Source organism: Muntiacus reevesi, chromosome 1, assembly GCF_963930625.1.
Source record: "Muntiacus reevesi chromosome 1, mMunRee1.1, whole genome shotgun sequence".
NCBI classification, from domain to species: domain Eukaryota; kingdom Metazoa; phylum Chordata; class Mammalia; order Artiodactyla; family Cervidae; genus Muntiacus; species Muntiacus reevesi.
Window position 1 is genome coordinate 28,054,542 of NC_089249.1, and position 14,480 is coordinate 28,069,021.

At 39.4% G+C, this 14,480-nt stretch overlaps 1 protein-coding gene across 1 annotated transcript in view; it reads right to left on the bottom strand.

Moving 5' to 3' along the window:
• Positions 1–4,497, bottom strand: part of STK38L (serine/threonine kinase 38 like) — a 79,832-nt gene extending 75,335 nt beyond the window's left edge. Inside the window, exon 1 of the mRNA XM_065940008.1 lies at positions 4,399–4,497. The gene's annotated coding sequence lies outside the window, so the exon portion shown is untranslated. The remainder of the gene's footprint in view (positions 1–4,398) is intronic.
• Positions 4,498–14,480: the final 9,983 nt, after the last annotated feature.

Below are 14,480 nucleotides of genomic sequence, written 5' to 3' on the forward strand. Positions count from 1 at the left end.
CACAGTGGACTTAAAAGCATCTCCCTGAAATTATGGGCTGAAGATCCCCAAAATTTTGTCAAACAGTGGGTGGTAAATGGAAATAATATACCATCACTACTAATTCAGGCTGTGTGGAAAAAAAACTTTTTAAAATCTGTTTTGCGATCACCGGCCCAGGCTGGATGCATGAGACAAGTGCTCGGGCCTGGTGCACTGGGAGGACCCAGAGGAATCGGGTGGAGAGGGAGGTGGGAGGGGGGATCGGGATGGGGAATACATGTAAATCCATGGCTGATTCATGTCAATGTATGACAAAAACCCCACTACAATAAAAAATAAATAAATAAAATCTGTTTTGCAATTTGTGTCTTACTGTAATAATATAAATACATTGAGCTCTAAATCCTGGATTTTGTTCTGCCAATTTTTTTCTTTCCCCATATTTTCCCATTAGGTTTTAAGCTTGTCAAGGTTTTCTACAATCTACCACACTCACACAAGGAGAGGATACTTATATTCATTAATAAAAACTGTGCCCCTAGAGCTCTACTTAATACTACAAGTACAGCTGATAAGGGCTCTGACAAAGGCCTGCATCTTGCAGGGAGGAAAGGACAGCTAAGTATCCATATGGTTAGTATGGTCTAACCATAATTTTTTCCCCTTATCTTTAAATCCAGTTTAAAGTGACTTCAATACCTAACCAACAAGTGCAAATCACTCCTGAAACTTCATAAATAAAATCAGTTGGACCATTCATTCAACAAAGCAGCATTTACACAGTAGGCTTGTACCGGGCCCAGTGCAATTCTAGAGTACCTTTTATTTCACAACCCCAAAGAGCTTTCAAAGTTGCCCTAACATAAAAGTATCAGTGACTGAACTTCTCTCATTTTATACCTGTACAACACTATTCAAAACACTGATTCAAGTGTTCAACACTATTCAGATTCACTGATTATAAATTTAGCTGTTGTGAAAATAAAAAATCAAAAGGGCTGCTGAGACTGACGTTCAATAATTAACTAAATTCCAACTTCCCAATTCAATCCAAAAAATACCCAGTGCCAAGTGGTTTTAAAAAATTACAAGCCAAAACATACAATGATTCAAACATTCCACTAGGCAAAGGAATTAACATAGTTACAGCTTCTCCCTTGTAAACCCTTGTGGGTCCTGCTACTAGGTAATGAATCAAATTTATCAAAACCCCACTCAAGGATTACACTTAATGTGCACCAAGAGCAATTTCTAAAAACGGAGTTAGTATCTAACATGCCAAAAATAACCTATTTACCTGGGTTTTCACCATTTTGGAGCTCTTTCTAGAAAACGGATCCCTAAATTTAGGTGTCAGGTGAATGCATTTTCCCAAACCAACATCATCAAAAGTGGGAGAAAAATCAAGGAGATTGGTTAAGCATAGGGATACAAGTCAGAATTCTTGGGTGGGAACCCCTGCTTTACCATTTTCTAGATACCTCAATTACTGTGTCTGCAAAATGGGAATAAAAACACCCACTCCACACAGTTGCTGTAAGGATTAAACTGAGGTAGATCAGCACCATAACAGTTTAGGAGCAAGCAGCATTATATAAAGTGTTTGCTTATGATGATCATCATATGACTAGATCATCTCAATCATCTACACAAATGCCTTTCCCTGATGAAAGCCTTCTTTAATTGGTCTAGTAGAATTTAACCCCTTCCTCCTTGGCTTCCCCACAAAATGGACTGTGTATTATAGTTATTTGGGAATATCTTCTTCCCATCAGGTTGAAGACAAAAGACCACAGTTCATCTGAGTGCACAGGGCTGCAAATGCTACCCACTGTTGCCCTTCGGTTCCCTCTCTCTAAAGGTTCTGAACAATAATACTGTGTCTATCAACTAGAAAACAGGTACCTGGAGAAAGGAGCTTTCGGTAATCAGCACACATCAGTACCGGACCTATCTGGGTAAACACTCTCTTAACACTTAAACAAAAATTTGGGGGGTGGGGAAGAAGGATTCACTTAATTATCTTTTAACTACTGACCAAGGTTATCTTTTTAAATTAATTTTTAAGATTTCTTATGCTTTAAAAGCTCTCTTATTATTTCATTCAAAAAGTCTATGGTTAAAAAAAAGTCTATGGTGTTTTTAATATAAATATACAGTAGCATAATTTCCACATATGTCAAGTCAACCTAATCATAACTTACCCATCTGCTAATTTTAATGTAATCTTGGGGTTGCTAGATGACAATATGCTTGCCTGATTCACCCTCCACTGTTTATGTAAAATAAAATCATTTTCACATTACATTGAGATGCAAAACTTTCTGGCTTTGATTTGTGCCCTTTTCCGTCTCTCAAAAAAGTGCCACACACATGCAAAAGAGCCTCCAACTTATCCCAGATCACTGGGAAAACACTTTATAAAGTGTTATCCAACTTCGCTAACATGATGCTGCAGCCCTAACTTTGAGAGGACATAACTTTTCTGAGAACAAATGGCTGAATTCATTTATTATCCCTTTCTACAAACTACGATTCTTCCTTTGTTTTTATAGTGTGTTACCTTTAGAAATTAATTTTTTCAGCATGAAAACTGCCGAGGACACCTTATTTGCACAAGTATTTCTGGTCTCCACTCTATGATTTATTTAAAAAGAAACTCAAAAACAAAAGACTAAAGAAGAATTGCACTCATTTAATGTGGTTTTTCTAAGTCTAATTTTTTTTTTCATTCTCCAGTGGCAGGGGCTTTCAAAGGATTACAAAGACAACACCCAATTTGTTTCTCATTCTAAACATATCCCAAGTAAATGGGGAATGTCATTAGCCATCTTAAAAAGGAGAACACCACAAACGCTAAGCCATATCAAACCAAATTTTAAAAAAAAAAAAGTTTTTTTAACATTATACTTCCTCTGAGATCAGAATCTTTTACAGAAAGGTACTTTGATGTTTCTATGCAATGAACAAATGTCATCATAATTTAACATCCTATTTTGGACGAATTTCTCTCCCCTCACATAGTGAGAAGAATGGTCAATTCACATACAACACCTCTCAGCCACTGGATAGACAGTACAATAAACTTAATTGCTTTATATATCCTGAGGCATACAAAGAAAAACCAAACACAAAGAGGCTTCCAGTATCTTATATACATTTATGACCTAGACAAAGAACTTTCAAAAACCTTCCCTCAGGAAGCAAAACTGGGCTTAAACAACAATAAACCCTGCCTTAAAGTAAGGAGACTTAACAAGTATAAGGCCTAACCCCGTCCCCTACTCACAGCCCCTGAAAAACCAAGTCTCACTCCCGGCTTACAGCTAGGAGGCATAAGTGAAACACTTACAGCTGTTTCCTCAGATTTTAGTAGTATTAAAGCTAATACTCAGGCCACCTTTTCCAAGCAATTGGCTTCTATCAAAACTTATCGCAAGTTGCGTGAAATAGACAGGAGCGGTGCCTTTGCATTTTCTCAAGTGAGGAACACCAGCATCATGCTTTCTGGACCAGCCCCTACTCCCTGCACCACCAGGTCTCCCCGCCCCCCTCCCCATTTCTTTTAATGTCTTTCCTCCAAATTCACAATCTGAAAAGCGGTCCCATAAAACAGAAGTAGTATCAGTAAACGGGAGGCCACTGATTTTGAAAATAAAGTTAGTTCTTCTGCTCTCTACCTGGCAACTTTTGAGGGTGAAATGTTTCCTTCCTCCATCGGACACAACCTTCTCTATTTTTACCCATGCCAAACAACCACTCGTTCGTCCTCCCGTAGTAAAGATGGGAAAAAAGGGAGTGGGAGAAAATGATGGCGAAAAGAAGGGTCTAGGATTCCAGCGGTAGGGTCCGATTTTGAGAGACCGGCTTTATACACTCCTTGGCTTCTGGGAGCTGGGCGGCTTTTACTGTGTCTATTTGAGAAATGTTTAGCAATCTGACGCATCAGTTTTTAGGAATGGTACACAAACAGCCCCCACAATCTAAGAGCCATGCCCCAAATCCTTCCCCTCGCTGGCATCGGCTGGAGGGCACGGGACGGGAGAGCAGGGGATACAGGGGAAGGTCCGCGACATTTGTTATTGTTTATGAAGCCCAGGCAGGGACAGGGAGCCCGAGGCTCGGGGGCCGCGGAGGGGAGAGGCCAGAGGAGCCAAGGAGGACAAAGATTCCTCCCCGGGCCCCAGGCCACCCCTCCGGACACCCGGGGCCAGTATCACCCCAAGAAACAAGAGGGCCAAGGCCGTCACCGGAGCTTCACCGGAGATATTTCCAGCCTCGAAATCAGCCCGGCTTTCCCTGGACACCCTAAGACACATGAGATCTTCTCCTGATCCGGCTCTCAGAGTTGGAGCCGGAGCGGCGAGTCGGACCCCTAGCCTCCTCCGCGAAGGAGCGCCGCATCAGCGCACTCACCTGCCTCCGGTCGCGCCCGCGGCCGGCTCAGCCTCCGCACGGACCGCAGCCGGCCCGGCGACCGTCTGCTCCCTCTGCCCGCTCCGCCCTCGCCCCGCCCCCGGGAGGTGGGACCCGCCGCCGCCGCCGCGCCGGAATCTCGGGGCGGCCTCCCTGAACTCTCGCGAGCCCTCCCTCCTCTGTTTCTAGGAGGCTCGGCCGGTCCCTGACGTCATACGCACCACATCCGGAAGTAGCCTTCTGTCGTCAACACAGGCACCCCCCCCCCCCACACACACACACGCGCCCCACCCACCTGCACCCGGTGAATTCCTGACTGGCCCTGAAGGAGTTGTTCGAAGAGTGACCGCCTCCCTTCCTCATCAGCCTCACCTCAGTTCCCTCCTCTCTGCTGAAAGCTAGTTCAGGCCACTCTTGAGTGACCCTGGGTGTTGCCACATTGGTCACGTGTCCTACATGTCGCCAGAGTTTTTCTTGATGCTTCACAATGCAAAGTGAGTGTTAAAGATAAAAGGGAGCTCAGAGATCATTTCAGTTATTTTTTTGGAACCTTTTGCAGAGTAGGAAAATGGTTAACAAAAATGGATTGGCTGATCATGTTGCCTAACTAGTTAGTAGGTCAGTGTTCCTTGACCCTTTTCCTTTTCCATCCTGACTCGACTGTAGAGACTTGAGAGGGATTCACATTTGGAAAAGCTACAGAAACACAAACAAAAAACCCTGCAGCATTCATGAAAAATTTGCTTGCATCATCTTGAAAAATCTAAAATAACTGACGTTACTGGGCTGCTGCTTGTTTAGGATCAGAGAACTATGAGGAAAATCACCTGTACTATGACTCAGAAAGGATGGCTTTGGGAAGGTGATGCATTTGAGTTTTTATTGAGCAAATCAAATAAGAGAATTGTCCCCAATTATCATTGACAAATTATGTTCTATCTGAATATTGGAGATTTTATAAAAAAAAGAATTTACTTTAGACTGTTAAGACAATATACAAAGCTAGTGCTGTGCTTGTGGAAAATGTAATTCAGAGATGACGACCATTATCTTTAGTTTTGCCCAGAGCAGGTGACACATAGGAAGAACTTAGGAAAGAATCTTAACATCACTTCTCTCTTTTTTTTTTAACACTCTCTTCTCTCTCATACATAGCTTGATTGTTGGAAAAAGCACTATGTGATCTGGTAATTACTGTGTTCTTGGAGAAATCATTTTCTTCTATATCATATGGTGATTTTGAGGCTCAAATGACAGTTGCCATATGCAAGCATTAGAAGTTTAACTGTGATCAAACACACTTAACAGAGGGCTGTACACTTCTCTCCCTCCACCACACACATATTAATTCAGGTGGGTAGGACTGAAAGCAGTTTATGGAGTATGCTCTAGCAAACTTATGTTTTCAAATGTGCCATGTTATTTTCATGGCACTAAGAGTTATGAACTAGTCTAGGGTATCAGACTAAGATAACATGAGGCAGGCTAGTTTCTAAACTGAAGGCATTCCTAACAAATTTCCCTAGGTGTTGAAGGTACCTGACCCGAATCAAATTAGAGCCAAGTGCTCTTTTGGAAGTTTGGTGAAATCTATAGACTCTTTTTCAGAATAGTGTTTTTAAATGCATAAAATAAGCTACCTAGGGTATAAAAGAAATTAATTACATTAATGTAAAGTTATTAAAATACTAAAACTGAGTTTTTTATATAGTTCTGATGTAGGCAGCTTCAAAGATGACTCTTAATAATCCTCACCTTCTGGTATTCCTTTCTTGTACAACCCCCTTCTCTTGAGCGTGGACTGGAACTAGTGACTTGGTTTTGCAAAGGAGTATACAGCAGAAATGATGAGATGTCACCTCCACGATTGGATTACAAAGGACTCTGGCTTCCATCTTGTTCATCCTCTCTTGCTCCATTTCCTGCTCACTCTGATGATAGCAGCTGTCATGCTCTGCCCTGTCTTGTGGAGAGGGCCATGCAGTAAACACAGAGCAAAGTCTCCAGTCAACAGACACTTAGGAATTGGGGCACCCAGTCCAACAACTTGTGAGGAACTGAATCCTGCCCACAACCACATAAAAGCAGACTCTTTCCCAGTGGAACTTCAAGATGATTGCAGCCTGGCAAGGGACCCTGAGCCAACATACACAGCAAAGTCTTGCAAGATTCCTACCCCACAGACACTGTGAAATAATATGTATTCATTTTTTAAGCCATTAATTGGGGCTGGGGGTAATTTATTACACAGCCATAGATAATAATAGTTATATATTTGCTTCTTTATTAATGCATCAAATAACAAGGTCAATACCTACAGTAATTTTGCAGTAGTGATATACATAAACAATATTTTGAGATATCTGTACCAACTTAATGTGGTAGAAAATATGCGTGATTTCTATTGGGAACAAAGTCTAAGATTTCTAATATTACTATTGTTTGCTGAATATATTCATAATGGAAGAAATGATCATTTTCAATTAAGGATCAGTGAAAAAATACATTGATGCGTATGTATTATTAATGCATATGTTTATATATATATATACATAAAATGTGTATATCTATTTTTCATTAAAGTTCACAGACCCAGATTGAGAACTGTTGGCCTTAAATAATAGATTTTTTTGTAGGACTTTCCAAAACTCTTCTTATCAACTCTCTTATTATCAATCATGATTAAAGTTCAGGTAATATAGGTAACAGATACACACCATGGTCAGTGCTAACTTTAGCAATCTATAGTTGAATATGAATTTTTATCCCCTGTCTTTCACTTATTCCTTCTTCTCTAAGTTACACCAAATGTGGATAGACAAACTAAAATTGTAGCCCACAGAGAAAAATCATGGTGAAAACCTTTTTGGCACTCAAAATTCATCTGATTTTTGTTTTCAGTGTGTGAAATTTAGTATTACTCCTAGACCTACCATGTAGTAAATAACCAAAGAATGACAAATGACAGTAGTAAATGGTAACAGAAGGAAGCTATTAGTAAAACCCTTCCACATAGAAAACATAGAAACAGAAAAGTTGTTTTCCTGTGTACACAGCTTTGCATCTGTGGGATATGGTCAAATAAGTATTTAAACTTATTGCTTTAAATGCATTGAAGAGAAAACACAAAAAGGTACAAACAAGTGAACCAAACTCTCAACTCAGGAAACCTGAAAAAGAAAACAAAATAAATTCAAAGAAAGTAGAAGAATGTCAAGATTACAGCAGAATCCCTTCCAGATGTCCTGACCATTATGTGTACCAAGTATTATAGATCAAATACATAATTGCTCCCATATATAGCTCCATTTTTCAAATGGATGTAATTTATTAAGATTAACAAATTCAAATACAATTCTAAAATATAAAGGAAGAAATTAATGTAACACAAAGTATAAAGTCTGAAATTGACCAATAAGGTAATTCTTTGAAAAGTCAAAGAAATAAGGAAACAGGGGAAATCTTTGGCAAAATTAATCCAGGGGGAGAAGGGGACAACAGAGGATGAGATGGTTGGACAGCATCACCAACTCAATGGACATGAGTTTAAGCAAGCTCTGGGAGTTGGTGATAGACAGGGAAGCCTGGTGTGCTGCAGTCCATGGAGTTGCAAAGAGTTGGACACAACTGAGTGACTGAATTGAACTGAATCCAGGGGAGACTCAGCTAGCAAGGATGATAATAGAGATATAACTGCTGATATGGAGATTTTTTTAAGCATTAAAAATTATGATGAAAAAGAGAGTGAGGATCTTCCTAGTGGCCCAGTGGCTAAAAGTCTGCCCCCCCAATGCAGGGGTTTGACCCCTGGTCTAGGAAGATTTTACATGCTGCAGGGCATCTAAGCTCATGCACGGCAACTACTAAAGACCCACAAGCCTACAGCTTGTGCTCTGCTACCAGAGAAACAACTATAATGAGAAGCCTACAGACAACAACCGAGAGAGTAGCCCTTGCTTGTTACAACTAGAGAAAGCCCACTTGCAATTTCAAGGACCTAGTGCAGCCAAAAAGCCTGCTCACAGCTTCAAGGACCCAGTGCAGCCAAAAGACAAATAAATAATACATTTTTTGAAAAGAGAGAGTGAGAGGCTATCAAGACAAGCTGACTGAACACTCCCCTCTGTGTGAGTAAGGGCAATGTTAATTCCTGATTAGCTTTGTGGATAGACGAAGAAGAGTAGTTTATATTTATTGAGATTTTTTCTGTGTGCCAAGCATTATGCTCTCTGCTTGTATTGTAATCTTTATAATAAGTTGGTGAGTTAGGTATTATTACCGCCAATTTATAGATGATGCAGCTGAGGCTCAAAGAGCTCTAATGACTTACCTAGGGTCACCCAGTAGCAAAGCCAGCAACCCAGATTCCTAATAGTGGATCAAAGAAGCACGACTAAGCAAAAGTAAAAGCATGGAATTTGGAGTTAGGGAAACTAGTTTGAGGTACTTACCTATTTACAACATGTTCAATCACTATTAACTGTGAGTACTGCATGCATGCTAAGTCACTTCAGTCATATCTGACTCTGTGCAGCACTATGGACTCTAGCCCACCAGGCTCCTCTGTCCATAGGATTCTCCAGGCAAGAATACTCGAGTGGATTGCCATGCCCTTCTCCAGGGGATCTTCCTGACCCAAGGATCAAATCCGCCACTGTTAGGTCTCCTGCATTGGCAGGCAGGTTCTTCACCACTAGTTCCACCTGGGAAGCCTACTGCTGCTGCTAAGTCGTTTCTGTCGTGTCCGACTCTGTGCGACCCCATAGATGGCAGCCCACCAGGCTCCTCCGTCCCTGGGATTCTCCAGGCAAGAACACTGGAGTGGGTTGCCATTTCCTTCTCCAATGCATGAAAGTGAAAAGTGAAAGTGAAGTCACTCAATCATGTCCAACTCTTAGTGACCCCATGGACTTCAGCCTACCAGGGTCCTCCATCCATGGGATTTTCCAGGCAAGAGTACTGGAGTGGGTTGCACCAGTGCCTTCTCCGAAGACCACAACTGCCTACATGCAGACATATGGACAGAAATATGTCTCAGCATTATGTATTCGTAACTGTGAAAAGTTGGAACTAATCTAAATATCTAAAGATAGGGATTAGTGTAATAAGTTATGGTGGATCTGTACAATGTAATAGCATATATTTGTTTAAAATTGCTTGTAGATAAATGGTTAATGACATAGAAAGATGTTCAGAAAATATTGTTAGGTTTGGGAGTTCTAAAGCATGTTACCAACAGTCTAACAGCTTTTGCATAAAAATTATTCGAAAAACAATATATGTACATATTCATAATATGGGCTTCCCAGGTGGTGCTGGTGATAAAGAACTCACCTGCTAATGCAGGACACATAAGACATGTGGGTTTGATCCCTGGGTTGGGTAGATCCTCTGGAGTAGAAAATGGCAACCCGCTCCAGTATTTTGGCTGGGAAAATTCCATGAACAGAGGAGCCTGTTGGACTACAGTCTGTGAGGCTGTGAAGAGTTGGACACAACTGAAGGACTGAGCACACACACATATATACATACATTCATAATATGCACATTCCATGCAAATATATATATGTATATATATAAAATTTTTTAAAGACTGAAAGAAAAACAATAAAATAAAAGGTTTAAGTCTTGTGATTATGAAAAAAAAGGTTATTATATATAATGTTATGTCAATTAATTTTTTTAAGGAGAGAGGGACTAGGTGCTTTTCAGTCTGCTTGAAAGACTGTCCTGACAGGAAGACATTAATTTTTCTCTTTTGGAAAAGATAGGTATTAGATAGGATTTACAAAGAAAAAAAGTGAATGGACCTTTCCAGTTTGACATGAAGAGGGCTTGACCCCTGGCTTCTTTTCTCATAGCCAAGGTTTTCAAAGGGGCTCTTGCCCAGACAAGCCAAATGCAATTCAGGTTTGTCTGTTTGAAAATAAAATCTCTTTTCTACAAGCTTCAGGGGATTTTCATTGGACCATTTAGTCAAACATATGACAATCCATTCAGAACTCTCACCAGACTGCCTTCTGAAAAATATACTATAAACCTGGAAACAATGACTTCTCATTGATTTATACTTTACTTTTTAGCTGGCTTGACTAAATTGCAAACTATTTATCACCTAGGGTTTAAAGCATTCCAAGTTTAGGTTATTTCTCTCCCAAAGTTAAAAGCACCTATGTAAATAAAAAAACCCAAAGAAAAGCATAAAGGGAAGCATAAAAAACCCAAAGAAAAGCATAAAAATATACTACATCTAACTGAAATGGTAAATAATCTACCTGTCAATGCAGGAAATGGTGGATGCATAGATTCAATCCCTGGGTCTGAAAGATCCCCTGGATTATAAAATGGCAACCTGCTCCAGTATTCTTACCTGAAAAAGTCCATGGACAGAAGAGTCTGGCAGGCTACAGTCCATGGGATCATGAGGAGTCAGACATGACTGAACACTCACATAATGCAACTCATCTTTTTGCATTTTATTTATTACTCCTCTAACAGAAACATCAGACTGGATTTGTATTCCAAAGACCTGGTTCTCTTACTACTGTATGACCTTGCACAGGTCAAAAAAGTCTTTGCTTGCTTTGATTTGTGTCTTCTCTCTATTAATTTTTACAGATTTCTGATACTAATAGAGATAGAGTGGATTTTCCATCTGTGAAATAGGAAATATAGTGCATACATAAGATGAGACAAAGTGATGCTGTGATAACAGACAATTAGAGAATTTTAGTGGCTTAAAATGGTGAAGATTTATTTATTACTAGCATTTCTTGCCCAATTCAGGCCAGCAATAAGGCTTGCTCATCAGGATTACTCAGGGTTCCAAACCAATGCAGCAGCTATCATCTTGAACATTGCTAATTGTTATGCCAGAAAGAAAAGACAATATGGAAGGGTCTCAAGTAGAGACTTCTGCTTACAGCCCACTGATTGACCAGAAGTAGTTGGATGGCCCCCATACAAATAAAAGAAAGCCAAAAGGTACAATCTTCTCATATTCTAGGAAGGAGACATCTCTGACACTCCACCCTTCTAGTGCAGTGAGCATAGGTTCTATTCCTGGCTGGGGAAATAAGATCCTGCATGTCACATCAGTTCACTCAGTCGTGTCCAAATCTTGGCAACCCCATGGACTGCAGCATGCCAGGCTTCTCTGCACATCACCAACTCCCAGACATTACTCAAACTCATATCCATTGAGTTGGTGATGCCATCCAACCATCTCATCCTCTGTCGTCCCTTTCTCCTGCCTTCAATCGTCCCCAGCATCAGGGTCTTTTCCAATGAGTCAGTTCTTCACATCAGGTGGCCAAAGTATTGGAGTTTCAGCTTCAACATCAGTGCTTTCAATGAATGTCAGGACTGATTTCCTTTGGGATTGGCTGCTTTGATCTCCTTGCAGTCCAAGGGACTCTCAAGAGTCTTCTCCAATATCACAACTCAAAAGCATCAATTCTTCGGTGCTCAGCTTTCTTTATAGTCCAATCCTCACATCCATACATGATTACTGGAAAAACCATAGCTTTGACTAGATGGACCTTTGTTGGCAAAGTAATGTTTCTGCCTTTTAATATGCTGTCTAGGTTGGTCATATCTTTTCTTCCAAGGAGCAAGCATCTTTTAATTTCATAGTTGCAGTCACCATCTGCAGTGATTTTGGAGCCCCAAAAATGAAGTCTGTCACTGTTTCCATTGTTTCCCCATCTATTTGTCATGAAGTAATGGAACCTGATGCCATGATCTTAGTTTTCTGAATGTTGAGTTTTAAGCCAACTTTTTCACTCTCCTCTTTCACTTTCATCAAAAGACTCTTTAGTTCTTTGCTTTCTGCCATAAGGCTGGTGTCATCCTTTATGTCACATACTGTGGTCCAAAAATTAAAAAAAAAAAGAAAACGATAACCCAGGAAGGAGAAAAAAACAGAAATATTTGTCAGTAGTATTAATATTAATGACCACTACATACTGTATGTGTGAAAAACACTGTTCAAATACTAGGTGTTACTTGAGTCCCTTTCTCCATCTCTTAAAGAAACACTGATAGTTAAGCTCTTTACAAGAGAAATGCAAGATAATATATAATATTTTGTAATAATGCATATTTGATGCAATTTTAATTTTTAAAGCATCAAATTAGAACAGAAAAAATAACTTCTCCTTGGTCTCTTCAGTCTCTTGTGACATTCATTCACATTAGAAATTCACTCACATTGTATAATACTCTATTTTAAAAAGATTTTATTTTTAAAACTAAAAAGTAGAGGGTTTTTTCTTCAATCTCATTGCCTTTCCCATTCTTAATTTTAGGACTGAGTCCTAAAAATTTTATTTTCTCAAGCGAGAGGAAGAATATCCCTCCAAAGACTGTTTCTCATGATAATAGTGGAATTCAACTTATTAAAAAAATTCATGCTTAATGTAGACAGTCTAATGAAAACTAAAATAATTTGAATACATTCTGGGAAGTTAATGTAGTCACTTTGTTGTAGAGTGTCTATTCATATTCTGTGAATCTAGTACTTAAAATTATTATACCTTTATAAAGCAATCACTTTCCAGTTTTAAAAAGAATTTTAATGGTATCACTCTGGTTTTTAAATAAATATTTATTTATTTATTTTAAATATTATTATTTTTAAAATATTATTATAATAATATTATTATTTTAAAATAAGTAGATAACCTATTTGGTTTTTTAATCTGCCCCAGAGTTCCTATACTTTATTTGGTTTTTCCTTTATAATTTATTAGCCCATTTAATATAGAATATCTTTTTTAAAATGTTGATTTCTTTATAAGTGATTATGACTGCTTCAAAATTTATTCAAATTGTTAAAAGGAACTCTTTAGAGATAATATCAGATCTCGGAAAAATTTGTAAACTAAGAGGGTTTAGAGGATTTTTTTTAACACCTCCCATCTGTTGTTCTTTCCTTCTCTTGCGATGCATGCATGCTCAGTCGCTCAGTTGTGTCTGACTCTTTGCAGTCCCTATGACTGTAACCATCCGGGCTCCTCTGTCCCTGGGGTTCTCCAGGCAAGAGTACTGGAGTGGGTTGCCATGCACTACTCCAGGGGATCTTCACAACCCAGGGACTGACCCCACATTGACTGCATTGGCAGGCAGATTCTTTACCACTGAGCCACATGGGAAGCCCTAACCTAAGTTTACTCATCCATAATATGGAAAATTTAGAAAGTTCTCATTATTAGAGGATAATTGTTACCAGGGGGAGAAAAGTAAATATCAGAGGGAGGGACAGTATTTTATAGTAACCATGGAAGAAAATTTATGTTATATGTATTTTACCAAAATAAAAAAATAATTGGAAAAAATTCAGGTTACAGTTATAGTCAAGAAGTACTTAGACTGAACAGAGACTGAATCACATTAGGGATTTTTTTAACGTATTTTTTTTTTCTGACTTTGTATGATATTATGCCAGCAAATTTGGAAAACTCAGCAGTGGCCACAGGACTGGAAAAGGTCAGTTTTCATTCCAATCCCAAAGAAAGGCAATGCCAGAGAATGCTCAAACTACCCCACAATTGCACTCATCTCACACGCTAATAAAGTAATGCTCAAAATTCTCCAAGCCAGGCTTCAGCAATACGTGAACCATGAACTTCCAGATCTTCAAGCTGGTTTTAGAAAAGGCAGAGGAACCAGAGATCAAATTGCCAACATCATTGGATCATCAAAAAAGCAAGAGAGTTCCAGAAAAACATCTATTTCTGCTTTATTGAGTATGCCAAAGCCTTTGACTGTGTGGATCACAATAAACTGTGGAAAATTCTGAAAGAGATGGGAATACCAGACCACCTGACCTGCTTCTTGAGTAACCTGTATACAGGTCAGGAAGCAACAGTTAGAACTGGACATGGAACAACAGACTGGTTCCCAATCAGAAAAGGAGTATGTCAAAGCTATATATTGTCACTCTGCTTGTTTAACTTATATGCAGAGTACATCATGAGAAACGCTGGGCTGGAAGAAGCCCAAGCTGGAATCAAGATAGCCAGGAGAAATATCAATAACCTGAGATATGCAGATGACACCACCCTTATGGCAGAAAGTGA